This window comes from Protopterus annectens, chromosome 17.part0, assembly GCF_019279795.1.
Source record: "Protopterus annectens isolate FY-2018-M chromosome 17.part0, PAN1.0, whole genome shotgun sequence".
NCBI lineage: Eukaryota > Metazoa > Chordata > Ceratodontiformes > Protopteridae > Protopterus > Protopterus annectens.
Window position 1 is genome coordinate 620,575,984 of NC_056751.1, and position 13,885 is coordinate 620,589,868.

Sequence of the window (13,885 nt, forward strand, 5' to 3'; positions counted from 1 at the left end):
GTGTGCTACCTGCACTCCGAGAGGACATACAACCGCATATAACACTGATAATTTATCTTGGCTGTACTACAGGATATGTACCTGGACAGTGGCATACAGTGACAGTGGTCCCACACCACTAAGGAGGCACCTCGACTGACCCTGGGAACTACCACATCATATGCATAACCAGCCTGGTCTGCTAAGCTATGGAATTATGCAGTATGGGATGCATATGCAGTGATATCGGGTACCTGCAGACACTTGTTCCCAGCCAGTGTGCCTTTGTGATGGGCTGATCCTGCCTTTTGAACCTGGCTGACCTTTCAAAGCAGTCACTACAGCCATTGCTGGGGCAACGCACAGACAACTGCTGCCAGGATCATGGCCTAAGACTGATTGACATGTACTGTATGGTCATCCCCTTTTGGTGGAACTACATACACACAACATATCACATGGACATACCTATAGATACAGACCTATGACACATTTGGAGGGTTCACAGTATGCACACTATTAACCTGCTACTTTGCATTACCTGTGTTTGTCGCAGCTGGTTGCATTACCACTGCTTCTGCTTGCTGCTGCTACTGTCACTGCTGACAGCTTCGGGTGACAGAGTCACAGTGTATAATTTTTTTTTTTTTTTTTCTCTCTCTCTCTCTCTCTCTCTCTCACTTTTCTCTCTCCCTCTGTCTGCTTCCAGACAGTGCAATGAATGTATTGCATGTGTGGAGTGTTAGTACTGGATGCTTTTGTAGGTATCTGCATAGGTCCATGTGATGGCCTCTGCACCAATTGTAAGCCAGCATTTGCTAATTGCATACAGCCAGTTGTGTACTGATTGCAGTTCTCACTGTGATTTCAGGTCAGTGCTATAAAAGGGTATGTGGGATAGGCGTTGCCCTTTCAGATTGTAAGGGTGGGGACCATGCTGGTATGCTGTGGACAGTGTTCTGTGAGTGTAAAGGTTAGTATCTCTCTCATGATTCAGGCTGTGTTGTAGATTCACATTTCTCCATTCCTCTCTCATGTTCCCTGTAGTAAGTGTGTATGCACAATGACTCCTACAACTATATATAGATATATATTTATATATATATATATGTACATATACATACACTTATATATGTACTTTAATTGACATTATTATCTACAAGCTACCAACTAGCATGGCTGTTTGTGTTCACACAGTACTATTGTGGGAATCCAGTAGTTTTGACAGTAATTCTACATGACATGCTTTGGGTACTACACATCCTATATTCCCTTTACATTCATCCCTACTATTACATGTTATATTTATTTTAGCACATGGTTCTTGTATAAGAGTCATGGCTTAGTGGTAGGTCATACAAACTAGTGTTTCCAAGGTCCTGGATTCAGGACTGACAGTGGGATTTTATTTTGCTTTTGAACTGAGTACAGGACCTGTCAATCAAAGTGACTAAGGCACTTTTAAGCAGTTGTAACCAGGTTAGCGCTGGTTTGCGTGGAGCTCACGCATGCGCACTGGCGGTTAGCTCCGCTCACACAAGCGCACACCCGCTTACAACCGCTTAACGGTGCTTACTCTGGCGCACACCCGCGCTATTTTCTTTGAAAGAAAAGAAAGTGGGGAGAATAGAAAGTGGTGAAAAAGGGGTCACAAAGAGGGTAAGACAGTAGGGAAACAAGCTTGGGATTTGCAGGATGGATGTAGGTAAGGCCCATAGCTGCCCATTTCTTCATCAGCAACAGCTGTGCATATGTATGTAATTTGGTGTGACATTTGAAACCTTCCACCCCTGAGAGAGGTGTCAGGACAACAATAATACTTGTTGTACAGCCAATTGTAATTGATAGATTCCATGTCCAGCAGACATGTGTGCGGAATGGGCAGCTATGTATGGGGCATAATTTTTTTGTGGGTACAGAGTGCTCTTTTTTTTTTTTTTTTTCAGGTGAGAGTGGTATGTCAGCTGAAGGAAGTCGGTACAGCTGGGGAGGTAGGTTGGGTAGGTAAACAGACAAGACAAACAAGACGCATACAGGGGCAGTGTATAACACATGTGGGGGGTTACACAATTGACGGGGATGGAGGTATGGATATTCAGAGCCCATGAACCCACAGATGGCAACAGTGGAACTGATATCCCCACCCATAGGCAGTTGCCACTGTTCCTTCACTGCCCAGGACGGGGCTGTGCTGGGGGCTGTGTAGGCCGGGCAACAGGCATGCCCGTTAGTTGCGCCACCCGTGCCTCTAGCTGGCGTAGGGGCTCGAGAACAGAGTCCCGAATCTCCCTACGCACCACAGTCCGGACGCTACGGAGGGTGAGTGGTGGTTCTCCTCCGGCCACACTTGCAGAGGGGGGGCGAACCCCATCCCCTGCAGCGCTTCCACCCGCAGGTGGCACAGGGCCACCGGAGGAGGGTCCGGACTCAGCACTAGTGCCAGGTGCACTCGCCAGCTGAGGTGGGAGAGGTGGGTCCGCTGGAACCCGCCTTCCCTGTTGTCCTATGTTTTGCATTATGTCATGACAGTTTGGGTTAGTGACATATAATACCATTCACAATTAGTTGTAACAGCATGCATTAGTATTCCCATTAACCAAACACCCAGATATTCACACCATTGAACAGCGTGCATAACACATGCATAATTTGAACAGAAATACACAGTCCAACAACATGCAGGGTTAATTGATGGCAACAGGCCATCAGGTTTGGATGTATGAACAGGGCAGATGCATCAACGGACATGCAAATATATATGACCCAACCGGACAAATGTCCAGGGGTGTTAATTGTGATTGCACATACCATTTTCACGTGGAATGGGTTATATGTGGTTATAGGGTGGGGTGAAGAAAATAATATTAACACCTTCAAATACCAATACATATGCTGTACATTTCTAATAGCTACAGATATGTACACACTACTGTTCTAACTACAGTTTCCTATATGATAACTATTTCAACTTGGTGATAGGACTGTTACTGCAACATCAATATACATTTTATTGTTCTTCATACACATTCATATCTAGCTTTGTTCAGCTACATCATCCTGCTACATTTGCTTTATATAGCTGTAGACAAGTGTGGATGTTTGGTATATCAGACAATCATCCTATCTGCATATTACAGACTGAGAGCAACATATCCAGATTTTGGGATACACATTCCAGATGCAGCAACACTTTGAACAAATTTTGCTGTTTGGTTTTGATTCTCACATGCATTTCATTCTGTCTTGACTGTAGTATACTTTATTCAGGGTTATTACTACTGTATTGCTGGATTCATGACACTTTCTCACACTCTCTCACTTGCTTTCATTTTACTATTCAGGATGGTACTTACTTCTAGGCTTTATTGACATGTTTTACCTGTAGTTATTACAATCCTTTCCAGCAGTCTCACTTCTGTCATGTTTCAGTATTTCAACAGGGATATATTTCACACATGTGATTTCATCATCTTCTGCAGCTATACTTTTCAGCCTGCTGCAGGTTGTGTACTATTTTCTTACAGGTGGGGCATTTTATTTCAGAATTTATGTCAGACAGTTTCATTTTTCGGTTTAACTTACAGGCTGAAACACACTTTTGTAATCAAGCAATACTTGCAGACACTTTCACACTGTTACTTGCACATTTTATTCCTTAGTGACTACACTGCACTCTTTTGCTGACTGTCATACTTTTATATTTCTTTACAGTTACTGGTAGTGGATTACTGACCTGCCTGGTGGCGCAACCGCACCAGCCTATCGCCATAGGCTCTGCGGTTCGCAGAACGGACACCTGCAGCTGTAATATAAATGAAGTAATATTGGAATACACATCTCCATAATATCAGCTAGTTTAATTTCTTACATACATAATTAAATGTAACTTACTCAGTAGTGGGGCGTTGGGTGTTTGCCGGGCCTCCTGGATCCAAAGGTTCAGTTCAGAACTGCAAAAGGTCACACAGCATGCCTTTTCCTCTGTTGAAACTTGGCTATCTGATGCCCAGTTAATACTTAACCCAAACAAAACTAAACTCCTAATCTTCGAACCCATCAAACATACTCAAAACAACTCTCACTTTAACATCACAGCAAAAGACAACACCACTATCCACCCAACAGATCACACCAGATTGCTAGGAGTTAAAATAGACAACAATCTCAAATTTGACATTCACATATCCATGACCATAAACAAAAGTCCACCAAAAACTAGGAGCCTTATACAGAAATAAGCAACTCCTCTCCAAAGCAGCTAGGATTTCAGTTGCAATTTTGCACCATATCTCCACCCTACATCATGCCTCTCCAATATATACCAACTTAAGGCAATGCGATCTAAATAAACTCGAGACCTGCTACAACAAAATCACCAAATTCGCCACCGGGGCATCCTACCACAGTCACCACTGTCTCTCACTTACTGAATTAGGCTGGCTAGAACTTCCTCACCTCCTTCAATGGTATCAACTCACACTCGCCCCCAAACTGGTTAACAATCCTCTAAAGGTTCCATCCCTCCAGTATCTACTCCAACCCTATCTCACCACCAGACCATTATGATCCAGCAACAAAAATCAATTACAAGTTACTAGAGCCAATAACACTGCTGGAGAAGCACTATTCTCCAGCGCTATAGCCAAATTATGGAACACCTTCCCTCCACAATAACTTCTCTACCATCATGCACCCACTTCAAAGCTTTACTTAAAGCGCACCTAAAAACATGCTGGCTATGCCCTTGTAACTCTCACCTCTAACTTCTCCCACTCCATCTACCCTCTACCTCTCTTCCACCCCACAAACTACCTTTGATTACAGCAAGCTCTGATACTTCCATGCCTATCTACTTATTATATGGCAGTAACTTCTTATTGTAACAATTGTTAATATCTGCTATGACTTCGTGGATAGAACAGATGCTAGTTATCTACTGAATGTACTATGTTCTTCATCTGTAACTATGTTTGTAATATTTTAATTGCTAGGATTCTTAATCTGTAACTATGTTTGTAATATTTTAATTTGTGGAGCTTTTCTCCCTGGGCCTCCGCTGAAAATGGACCTGCGTCCAGTCGGACATTCCTGGCCAACAAATGTAAATAAATAAATAATAAATAAGTAAAAGAAAAAAGCTCTTCTTTTCAATGCCTTCAACTTAAGCAGTGACGAGATGGAAACATGATAATTTAACCCTGGGCATTTATAAGAATTCAAGTAAATTTGCCAAAAAAAGCTCCCATTTCTCTAACAATAATTGCCAAGGCCCTCCCCTAGGATTGAGGTTCACTTTTTCTAACACTAGTCTAAGTCTAGAGGTGTGGTCCTCAAACCTTATTAATTAACATTATTATGAGATTAAAAAAAGAAAAACTACCAAAAAACTACCACTGCTGTATGTAAATATTTAATAAGGTTTGAGGATGCATTAGTGTGTTCTGTTTTGTAGTGTTGAATCTGCTGGAAGGATATCCCCACCCCACTTACTGACCCACACTCACAGGCCTTTTACTGCTGAAGGTGAAGCTACATTAAAACTTCAGCATATTTTACTCTTATCAGTGTAATATATTCCTAGAAAGACAATGAAAAGCCCATAATCATAAAATTAAATACTGTGACTCAAGTCAAGTATTCAGAGTTCAGAGACCTTGTCTTTGTATCCATTATCATTCTACCTCACTGATTGTTTTTGGTAGTAAACAATCTGTGGGGTGGGGGGTAACTGTTTTCCACTGAAGGAACTGACTGGATCTCCCTGCATCTCAGCTTGTTCTCCCACTACTTTTATCTTGGTGACTCAAAATTCAGAGTCACTTCACTACTCCATGTCCCAAGTGTTCTCTCCATCCAGCTGTTTCACTCTACAAGAAGGTACCTTGGATTCTTGTGTTTTCTTAACAGTTATGGCTTATTTCATTTTGGTTCAACCTTGTACTAGATAAATACAAATAAGATTTAACTGTGTTCAATTCTGGCTAAGGGCAGGATTCACAAAGCCTCCGTGTAAGAGTTATAACTCATACACGGAGGCTGCAGTTAAACGGAGTGATGTCAGCATGCTTTGCATATTCATGAGAGCATGCTGAATCACACTTAAGGCTAACACTGTCCGTGTAAGACAGTAGGGGGCATGTCTGTAGGCCGAGACCTGTAAGCGGACACGCCCCCAGAAGAGGAAAAGTTCCCAAAGTAAACACCCACGACAGAGTCCACGGAAATGTGAATAAACAGAACACAACACATGCCCCCACAGACTATGAACAGAAAACATATAAATAAACATGTTATATATATTTTTTAAATTGTAAAAATGTTTAACCGTGAGTGCGCTTCGTTTGTGAGCGTGCCGTAAGCAGCTACAGTTATCAGTCAGTGGGAAAGCATATAAGAACTAAATATGCAAAATAAGCCAGGAAGCAATAGCGTAGCAGTAGATATGTTGGCTGAAGAGCAGGCATTCATGGTTCGAGCCCCCACAACACCAATTTTTATTTTTAGCAAAATAAGCACAAAACAAGTCCCTGACAAATATATACACATAAAACCACATTTTATGTAAAATGTAATGAAATAGCCCATTTATATTGAAGAAATGTGAGGTAACAAAGAATAAAAAATGCCAGATGTGCCCATAGCTGAGCTACAGTTTAACAGGGTGAGTGCATCTGCCCGTAGGTGAGCAGTGGTTTAACTGGTGCAAAATGAGTGCCCGTAGCTGAGCAGTGGTTTAACATGCTGAATCTATGTGCCCCTAGCTGAGCTGAGCGTAATATGCATGCCGATAGCCAAATGAGGCTTAAACCAGCGTACCCCATTTGCGCGGAGCTGCGCACCACGCAAACAAGCTAACCGACGGGCAACGTTGAGCAAGCCGTATCAAAACTGCCTTTACACAGACACACCCCTCAGCTTGTCTAGACAGTCATAAAAAATAAAAAGTAGAGGCCAGGTTCGAACCCAGGATACTATACACCATAGTCAAGGTACCAAACCACTAAGCCATGACAGAAGTACCTATAAATGCAATAATAGCTAATATATAGGAATGAATACAAACTGGAACATGACAATGCAGGTTTACTGAAGTTGATACAATTCCAAAATGGCCAATCACAGATATGTGCGGGAAAAACAGACTATATAAGCCCCATAGGTGGGAATACACAGCATAAACGATTGTAGAACTGAACTGCAGGCAGAATGACAGGAGTAGGAGAGGGTAGTTGCTTTCGAGCACAGAGGTGGGATGTTGAGGAGTCCAGGTACACGGTCTGGCTCCTAGTCCACAATCATGAGGCCAAACTCATACAGGGCCAGGTCCTCTGGGGAGCATACAGGGCCGAGGCGTGGGACCGGTTGGCTCATGATCTCACCAGTGCCACAGGGATTCCAAGGACTGGTGAGCAGGTCCGTCACCACCATGCGGACCTGGGCTGAGCAGATGATGGTTGAGTCATCTGCATATTGTATGAGTGTGCCATGTTTGGTGGCAGAGGCTAGATTATTGGTGAAAATAGAGAAGAGTAGGGGTCCAAGGATGGATCCTTGGGGAACACCAATAGAGACAGGTAGTTGGGGAGATATGTCATTTTGCCATACAACAGATTGCTGGCGGTCAGACAGGTAACTCTGAAACCAGTTGGTGACTGATTGAGAAAAGGACAGGTTATTGAGTACAGACAGGAGTTGTTTGTGCAGGACCATGTCAAATGCTTTAGATAGGTCTAGGAAAGTAGCAGAGTAGAGATGGCCATTGTTTTTATGGTGAAGGATAGTGTTAGTAAAAGAGAGTAAGGCAGTGGTCGTGCTATGGTTTGGTTGGAAACCATGTTGAGTATTAGAAAGGAGGTTGTTAGTAAGGAGGTAGTCTGAGATTTGAGAGTGAATGAATCTCTCTAGTATTTTGGAGAGTGGAGATAGAATCCCTATGGGGCGGTAGTTGGTTAGATCTGTGGAGGGGCCGCCTTTGTGAAGGGGAATGATGTGTGATATTTTCCATAATGTAGGGTCATAGCATTCTGACAGAGATCGGTTAATCAAGATGGATACTGGTAGGCTAGGGAGTCAGCTGCAATGTGTGGGAATTCACTTGGGAGGTTGTCTACTGCTAATTTTGTGGGTTTAAGTTTAGTTAAGAGTTTTCTTATGTTGGAGGTAGGAACGGGAGAATAATGAGAAGAGTGTGGGGAGATTACTGGGTGAATGTGTGGGGTGTAGGGGAGGGGGGTTGTGTTGTCTACCTAGTGATAGTATGGTTTGTGTGAAGTGTGTGTTGAATGAGGTAGCAATATTTTCTGAGGAGTGAGGAATGTTAGGTGTAGGGGTATTGATTTTACCTGGGTGGAGGATCGAGTTTATGGAGGTCCAGAATTGTTTGGGGTTGTGTTGGGAGGAGTTGAGGGCAGATTGTTAGTATTGGATTTTGTCCTCCTTTATTAGCTTTTTGACTCATTTGCGTAGTTCTAGGAATTTCTGTCTAGCTGAGCAGGTTTTGGTTTTGCGCCAGTGTTCCCAGGCTTTATTTCGATTTTTCATTTCTGACCTAGTGGTTTTCTGTAGCCATGGGAATGGTTGGGCTTTGTTTCTGGTAAGTCTTATGGGGGCATGGTTATTTAGGATGCTTAGGAAGGTAGTATTAAAAAATTGGATTGCATCACCTAGGCTGAGGTAATTTAGAGGGTGCCAGTTACATTCTTTGAGGGATGAGATGAATTTGATTGGGTTAAAGTGTAATTTTTTTATGTGTTTGACGGTAGATGACCTGTTTAACTTGGTATAGGTGTTTTTTAAGTAGGAATGTTGGGGAATGATCACTGAGGCTATCTGATAGACCGCCTGCTATATAGGACTGGGGAATCTTGCTGACTAGTATACAATCCAGGGTAGTGTGCTTGTTGGAGTTTTTATTTATTCTGGTTGGTGACTGGACTAGTTGGGTGAAGCCATGAAGGTTTAGATGCTGGGTTGGATGGTTGCCGCAACAGGATTGCCAATCAATATTGAAGTCACCTAAACTTATGGTCTCTTGAGGGAGATGGTGGGTAGTCCAGCTTAGGAGGTTTTCTAGTGGAGGGATATTTTGGCCAGGTGGGAAGTAGCATCCTATTATGTTGATGGTTTTATTTTGGTTTATTTTCAGGTTGGTATATATTATTTCTTCATTGGCAATTTGGGGAGATGATGAGTTTAGAATCTGGATGTTTAGATGCTGTTTAAATATTATAGCTATACCACCTCCTTTCTTGTTTAGTCAGTCTAGTCTTAGTATGTTGTAACAATTAGGGAGGATTTGCTCACTGGTAATGTGAGGTTTTAGCCAGGTTTCTGTCAGGATGATTATATCTGGGGAGTATAAGTCTATGGCGGCATGGAGTTCGCAGACTTTCTGTGCTATACTTCTGATATTTAGGCTTAGCAGAAGGAGGTCATTTGGTTTTCTACTGGCTGGGATTTGGGAGATGTGGTTGTTAGTCTGATTATTAGATATGAGGTTGGAGATGGAGGGGCCAGGGTTGGGGTGGATGTCTCCACTGAGGGCAAGTTTTGATATGCATGAGGTTATTAGTTTTATCAGTTTGTGAAAGAGTTTGTATTTTAGGGAAACTTTATGATTGGGTGCAGTCGGTAACAGATGTGGTGGGAGGGTTATTTTGTTAACTTTTAGGGATGCATTTAGTTTTAGTATTTTAGTTGATATAATATGTGAGGGATGCATAGGGATAGTTCTTGAGATGGTGGGAGAGGAGCAGAGTGAGGGTGAGTCATGAGTGATGGAATGAATAGTTGTACAGTGGAAGTGGTTGAGTGGGGGTATAATGAAGTTTTGGTAAGATGTAAGTTATGCAATGAGAGGTATGCAAAGAGTATAAGTATGGTATGCTTATTCATGTTATCAGAAGAGGATGGGTAGTAGTGGGAAGATGGTGAATTTAGAGTTGGGAGTAGTGCTGTGGTTGGTGGTAAAAATGATGGAAGGGGGTTGTTCTAATAAAGGTAGAACCACCGGGGGTGGGTGGAAATTGGGGGCAGGGTGGGAGTGAAGCAGGCAGAGACATGTTAGCTGCTCTTAGGAGGGGTTGTGGGCTGGAAAACAATCAGATAACAGTGAATACAGGCCTTTATATAACTTCTGTGCTATGCATTCCTGGTGGGGGAGGAGGCTAGGGACTAATTGCAGGAGGCGTCCTGTGGGAGTGATTGACAGATCTCTCAACCAGATTCTGAAAGATGGGCAATTCAAACAAAAACAATCAACTCACTCAAACTGTAACTAAGTGATATGGAGAGAGTACCAAGAGAATAGATGAACTGCAGTTAAGTAAATAGCAGTACAGTTCAAGGGAGGAACTAAACTAGCACAAGTTAATTATTTCTGGTGTTACTAATTCTGGGGTAGTGCAGTTTAGTTTGGAAGTGGATAGCTATTGCCATGCAAAAATAGTCTAATATTGACTGGTCATAGATGAAACTGGGGAAAAAAGCACAGTTGGATGTAAAAGCTATAGATAAAAATTAAACATGTTACCTTGCTACTCAGACAGAGGTACAGAACCCAGCAATGTGCCATCAACTAGAGTCTGAAATGGGGTCTTACAGGGTTGGAGTTAGGAATACTGGGCTAGCTAGACAGGCCTCTGCAAGTGTGCATGCTTTAAACAAAAAAACTCAGTATATAAAGGCATTAACATTGTCTTTATGTTGAAAGTTAAGGCATACATTACGTTTAATTTGAAGAAAAGCCATGCTTGCAGAGAAGCCTTTGTAATATTTTCCCTGGAATTGCACTTCAGCAATAGTACTTATTCAAGTTTGGAGGGTGGGGGGGCACCTGCAGCCCAAGACATTTAAACAGATTGCATTTAATTTGAAGAAAAGCCGTGCTTGCAGAGAAGCCTTTGTAATATTTTCACTGGAACTGCACTTCAGCAATAGTACTTATTCAAGTTTGGAGGGTGGGGGGGGGTGCACCTGCAGCCCAAGACATTTAAACAGAGCGAGCACACTTCACAGAGAGGGGAGATGACAGCAGAAGTATTAGTGTGTTTTTCGGTGTTGGCATCCTGTATGTCTTTCAGTATTATGAGATTCAGTATTATGAGTTTTCAGTATTTTGAGCTTTCAAGATTTTGAGTTCAGCATTCCGAGATTCAGGATGTTGAACTTTCAAGATTTTGAAGTGAACCCATTTGGGACCCAGAGATAATTTGAAAAGCCCAAACATCCTTCAGGTCAAAGACCAAAATAATAACAGCATAGAAACTGCATCATCTATCAAAAATCTTGCCATTTGGTTGGATAAAAAGTTTAACTTTCAGACTCACATTGAGAAAAATCATATGCAACGTAAGTTATCTGGTATTCTGGGTTCAGATACTGTCTCTCTTTCTTTTACTACCGGCTAGTTTAGCCATGGGTACAGGCATCCTTTTTGCACAGGTGGAATACAGTTTACCAGTATTTCTTACTACCTCAAACAAAAATGCTACAATGCTCCAAGTTGTCTGCAACAAAATATCCCACATCATAGCCAAATCCCTTTAACAAGAGCTAAATGGTTGTCTGTGAAACAAAGAACTGCCCCGCTACCTTCTTCTCAGCTCATCACTTTTTAAACTTTTTGCAACAGGACGCTCCAGCTCTCCTTTCCACCAAATGTATTATAAACATCTCCTTTCCCAACTTTGAAAGCCACTCCAACATAGCCCTACTTCTCCGACCCACCACCCCAAAATAACTCCCTTGCACAGACATAGTTTGTCTATACTAGCTCTCAAACTATGTTACTTTCTCCCCTCAGACTGGAAGAAACTCTCCATCTATTTCAAGTTTAGACCACGATTCTGAGATTATCTTCATACACAAAGCAAATGCAACTGCAGCACAGTGCACATCAGTAACCATTTGAAATAGGGGGATTCACTAGAGTGAGTCCTGAAATGTGGAGACTGAGCGGCTGAAAGATCAGATTTACATATACTAAGTCCAAGATGCCATTCCTCAGAATATTCCCTTTTCTACAGGGTATGGAAATCTTGGACTTGGTATATATATATATATATATATATATATATATATATATATATATATATATAGCAGTTTGGAGAGGTGTGGAGGTGGAGGGGGGCTTGCCACCCCCTGCAAAAAGAAGTTTTAAGGATTAGAGGGATTTTCAAGATTTGCTATTCTCCTATGTTTTCTGTTTTTTTTTCAGCTTTTTGGTACCCAGCATTTTGAGTGTCGACATTCCAATAGGGAGCTGGGAAATCACTGAATTCACCTTGCAAAAAGTTCCTGCACAGTCCAGAAAAAAACAAATCTATGATAGTTGGAAACCACAGAAAATTTAAAAAGCCCAAACACTCTCCAGATCAAACACCAAAATAATTACAGCATAGAAACAAAATAATCCTTCAAATGTCTTGGCATGTGGCTGGATCAAACCCTTAACTTTTAGACTCACATTCAGAAAATCTGATTGAAAATCAGTTGTCTGCTCTTTTGCATCCAGAAACTATTTTACCTTCTTCTCCTACCTGCCAGTTTAACCATGGCCACAGGAATCATTTTTGCACAGCTGAAATACAGTATACCAGTATTTTCGCCTCAAAAAAAAAAAAAAAAAAAACAATGCTCCAAATCATCTGCAACAAAATATGCCACATTGCAGCCAAATCCCTCTCAAAAAGAACACTGTCATCTATCCCTAAAGATGGCTACATGGTTTTCTGTGAAACAAAGAGCTGACCATCTACCTCCTTCTCAGCTCATCATTATTTAAACTTCTCCAACAGGATACTTCATCTCTCCCCCTTCCAAATTTATTGCAAACATATTTTACAACTTCAAGAGCTTCTCCCATTTAGTCCCACTTCTCCAACCCACCAGCCCCAAAAAGCTGTATTGCACAGAACAAAGTTTGTCTGTACTAGCCCCCAAACTGTGACACTTTCTCCCCTCAGACCAGAAGAAACTTTCCATCCATTCCAAGTTCAGATCATTATTCAAAGATTACCTTCATAAACAAAGCAAGTGCACGTGCAGCACAGTGGAATATCAACCTAATTCACCTTGTAGTATTCATTACTTGTAGTCCTTGCAGTATTCATTACTTGCAGTCCTTGCAGTATTCATTACTTGCAGTCCTTGCAGTATTCATTACTTGCAGTCCTTGTAGTATTCATTACTTGCAGTCCTTGCAGTATTCATTACTTGCAGTCCTTGCAGTATTCATTACTTGCAGTCCTTGCAGTATTCATTACTTGTAGTCCTTGCAGTATTCATTACTTGCAGTCCTTGCAGTATTCATTACTTGCAGTCCTTGCAGTATTCATTACTTGCAGTCCTTGCAGTATTCATTACTTGCAGTCCTTGCAGTATTCATTACTTGCAGTCCTTGCAGTATTCATTACTTGCAGTCCTTGCAGTATTCATTACTTGCAGTCCTTGCAGTATTCATTACTTGCAGTCCTTGCAGTATTCATTACTTGCAGTCCTTGCAGTATTCATTACTTGTAGTCCTTGTAGTATTCATTACTTGCAGTCCTTGCAGTATTCATTACTTGTAGTCCTTGTAGTATTCATTACTTGCAGTCCTTGCAGTATTCATTACTTGCAGTCCTTGCAGTATTCATTACTTGCAGTCCTTGCAGTATTCATTACTTGTAGTTCTGCAATATGTAGTACTGCCTAACACTCATTCTCTTGCTATGGACACATCACATATTTGTGTACATATATATATATATATATATATATATATATATATATATATATATATATATATATATATATTAATCTGAATGAAGAGGTCAAAGCTAGAATCAGAGGGGCTGCAACCAACTGGCATAGAGTATCAGATGTAGTATATGACAGAAGAATGCCAAAGAAGCTGAAAAGTAAG